Genomic DNA, 4,355 nt, shown 5'->3' with positions numbered 1-4,355 from the left:
TTCTTGATCAAGTGTGGCGATGCAGAAGGTGATCGTGTTCTGTATGGACTGTGTTGACCATCTTTACTGCTTTTTTAGTCGTCTGTTTGGCCTTGTTCTTCTTTTTGTTCTTCTTCTCAGCTATCTTATCTTCATATATGTATGCTCTCTGTGGGTGAGCAGGGGACTGGAATGTCTTGTTCTTGAAGCTGAATCTTTCTTTATTGTTCTTGATGGTGAAGCAGATCTTGGCACTGCTTGCATAGATGATAGCTTTGGCGGTGTTCAAGAATGGTCGTCCCAAAATGATGGGCAATCTTTCGTCTCCTCCTGTCTCAACTACCAGAAAGTCTGCAGGCATGTACGAGTGTCCTACCCATACACATATGTCTTCAAGGATGCCCTTTGGGTAGCAGATTGACTGGTCTGCAAGCTGCAAGCACATGGTTGTGTACAATAATGCATCTCCATGAATTTTCTCGTAGATTACCTTAGGCATAACGTTCACGCTTGCCCCGAAGTCACAAATGGCTTCTTCGAAAGTGTGTGGTCCGATGGCTATCGGAATAACAGGTCTTCCTGGATCACCTTGCTTCTCTGGTAGGGTCTCATCTTTCCATCCCCTTGACGGCTAATCTTTGTAATAGCATCCTGCATTGAATATGTCTACAAGATTTACAGTTTCTAATTCTTCCGGTTGCCCTGAAATCTTACCTTTGTCGGCCGTCGGAACAGATGTTAATAATTGAGAAATTTGTGACTCTACCATTTTATTAAAGCTATGTTGATTCTTAATGGCATTAGCAAAGGTATCCATTCTATTATTGATTGTTTCTAGCAATTTATCATTGGAAGCTACGTTTTCAGACATTTGATCCAACAATTTTGATTGACCAGCAACTAAATCTCTTAAAGGTGTACTGAAATTATTATTGAAATTGTTACCAGAGTAATTACCTTGATAGTTAACTGAGTAGTTGGGCCTTTATTGCTGATTCCATCCTTGATTTGGAGGATGACAGTTGGTATTGCTATTGATGTAGTTCACATCCTCTTGGATTTCTGGACAATTGTGTCCTGAATATCCTGTGCCTCCACACTCTTCACATGTCATGCGTGCATCGTGAATGTGCATCACTTCCTTTTTATGAACAGCTCAATCTTCGAGCTTCTTCATTAGTAGGTCCATCTTGGCAGACAGCATGTCTAGCTCTTTCAGCTGGTACATACCACCTCTCTTGCGTGGCTAAGCTCTTTCTTCATTCCAGCCATGGTTGGATGCCATCTTCTCAATAAGAGCTGTAGCATCTGCGATAGTGAGTGATAGAAAAGCACCTCCAGCAGCAGCATCCATAGTTTCATGGGTACTACTAGTGAGCCCGTGGTAGAAAGTTTGCATTAAGAGCCAATTCTCCATCCCATGATGAGGACACTCTGAAATGTAATCTTGAAAGTGTTCCCAAGCCTCAGGGACTGATTCATCATGTTGTTGCTGAAAACTCAAAATCTTCCCACGCAAGGCATTCGTCTTGCCCATGGGAAAGAACTTTGCTAGAAAGGCGGTGGAGCAGATATCCCATGTAGTATTCTTTTCTTTGTTTGCGTAGAACCACTGCTTTGCCTTTCCAAGTAGCGAAAATGGGAAAAGGCGGAGTAGAATAGCATCTCTGGTTACTCCCCTGATAGTGAAAGTGCTGCAAATCTCCAGAAAGTGTTGGAGATGTGCACTCACATCCTCGTGCGCTTTTCCACAGAATTGATTAGCTTGCACCATGTTGATCAAAGCTGGCTTGAGTTTGAATCCATTCTCTCCAACATCTATGATTGGTCCGGTACGGAGCAGAGAATTCGTGTAGCGACTTGTTAGCCATACCTTCGAACTGTGGTGTTAAACTTTTCCTGATCTGGTTGACCTCTGAGACTGAAAGTGAAACTTTGTTGAGCTTTGATCTAGTCTTCCTTAATAATGCTTCTGGATTTTCAATGTAGTTTTTCGGCAGGTCAAAACCTTTCATACATTACCCTGCATAAGATACACAAGTAGACAAACCAAGGGTATGCCTGTTTGAGTAGAGATATGGTTTACTCAATCACATCAGTGCAGTGCAAATGTTTTACATCCTCTTTTGAATAGCCTTTCATCTTCCGCGGCAACAGGGCCAAAAATGCTTGTTGGCACCTCTAACACCACCACCACATCTAGCAGGGTGACAGCGCTAGAGGTGCCCCGTAGGGAGGTATATTGATTAGCTAGCCACTTGAGATATATATCAGCCACTTAATTATTACCTGAACTTCTAACCTGCTTTACTAGGTTGTCATCCCTACTGTTGAAGCTAAAAGTTATTGTAGGCTCTATCTAATATTAGCACTAAGCATTAATTCTATCATTTTATGTGACTTAAAGAATAAGATCAGAAAAAGAATGTATCCGCAAGCGCACAGATAATTTATACCATTGTAGCATTTTACCCTAGAGTATTCCAGGGGTCAAATTTATAATTTTACCCATGGGAAGAGATGGCTAGAGGATCATAAACATATATGAATGCACATTGCACATGAAATTCAGAGTAACCAAACTCCTCTCCTCTACTCACAATAGGATTAGGTGATAAATAAATATAATGATAGTAATGATACATAATGATAACTATCTCAAGTCATAGCATATACTAATCCATCACTTAGAGCACTCCAACCTATAGCATTAGCGAGAATTGAGAGAAGCACAAGAATATTCCTAGTTATTGTAATTATAAGTCAATGCATACTATGATTAGTGCAATTATACTTAGCAATCATGGCAAGAGTACTTTATATCTATATACAAGGGACATTACTCAGGAAGAGCAAGAACAGAGCAAGTCTTCCAAAGTAACCAAATCCTACTAAACCTACATTCGGGGGATGGAATACAAAGGACTCAACGGGAGTATCACTTCCATGATCTACCACACTACCCAGAATGTAGGGTGCATCCATAGGTAAACAGAGTCTAAGCACCATGCTTACACACTGCCAACCACTCACCCCATGATATCAAAGAGTGAGCGCTATACGATCTCATGCTTGAATATAAAGATAAACTAACTATGCTAGGCATATAACCAAAGTAGACAATGAACAATATAATTGAGAACATAAATCTATTAAGCAATGTCATATCAATTGTAGCTAGCACGAATAATTACAGAATAATACAAAGAGAGAGGTTACAGAAGCTTTACCAATGCCTCCCTCGCGAGATTAGGGTTTAGGGTTTAGGAATCCAAGACAAGCTTGACTCCTACTTCTACTCTAAAAGGCTATGCCCTAGAATTGGTGGAGCTCTAAGGAGATTAGGGTTTCTCGCTATAGACTTGAGATGGAATGAGAATAATGATCAGGGGCTCTTCTGCCAGGGGCCTGGGGTCCTCAATTTATAGCCTGGGGGTGAACTGCAGCCATTGGATCAAACCGACTTAAGGAACACTGGCGATGGAACCTCAAAGGCAGTGGAGGGGGATAGACATAGGGCCCTGGCCAGTGGGTCCCACTAGGGTTCGGCCGAACCTTGGCCCACTTCGGCTAGCCCCACCCAATGACAGGTGGGGTCCCCCTTCGGGTGACGTGTCTCTCGTGTCTTCTAGAGTCTTCCAAATTTACTTTCACGATAAAATATGTTTTTAAGCCTGAGATTCTCCATTTAGTCTCCTCTTTTCCTGATAACCCCCTACAGAACACAAATTTACCAAAACTCATGGAATTCTATCAGATAAAACCCTATCTCTATGTTGGAGTTTAATATATATCCTTTTTAATGCTTAGTTGACAGGTAGAACCAATAGTTATCTACCGTCAACAATTGTCTCATCTCACATCGGTTAAACAAGGCAAAGATGAATCCGTTAATGATTTCTTTAAAAGAGCTGGAGATATTAAAAACCGATGTTTTCACTTGATGATATCCGAGAGAGATCTTATTGATATTTGTTTTAATGGCTTACGCTCTAGTATCAAAAACCAACTTGAGCATGTTCAATTTGTTAATTATAATCATTTGGTTGAGAGGGCTATTTCGGTTGAATCATGCCTTAAAGATTCTCATGATACATACAAATCCCATCGTTCGAATATGCATGCTTTTGATGGTGGCTCAGATTCTTCGGATGATGAAAGTAAAGAGTGTAATGCCACTGAAATTAGGTGGCCAGCCAAGAACAAGATGGTCACTTGTCCTTCTCTCAAGCCGATTCAAAGGAATCGAAATGAGGAAGTGAAGTTTACTTTTGATGTTTCTAAATGTGACCGAATTTTTGATGAATTGCTTAAAATTGGATACATTAGAATCAATTATACTTTGCATTCCGCAGATGAATTGAGAAGAAGAGCTT

At 40.7% G+C, this 4,355-nt stretch overlaps 1 non-coding gene across 1 annotated transcript; it reads left to right on the top strand.

Moving 5' to 3' along the window:
- Positions 1 to 1,394: 1,394 nt before the first annotated feature.
- Positions 1,395 to 1,501, top strand: LOC136514571 (small nucleolar RNA R71). Its single transcript, XR_010773726.1, has one exon. It is a non-coding gene; the product is annotated as a small nucleolar RNA R71 (small nucleolar RNA).
- Positions 1,502 to 4,355: the final 2,854 nt, after the last annotated feature.

This window comes from Miscanthus floridulus, chromosome 16 (assembly GCF_019320115.1).
Source record: "Miscanthus floridulus cultivar M001 chromosome 16, ASM1932011v1, whole genome shotgun sequence".
In the NCBI taxonomy this organism is placed as follows: Eukaryota; Viridiplantae; Streptophyta; class Magnoliopsida; order Poales; family Poaceae; genus Miscanthus; species Miscanthus floridulus.
The sequence above is the reverse complement of the archived record's forward strand: the minus strand, read 5'-3'. Positions and strand labels throughout refer to the sequence as shown.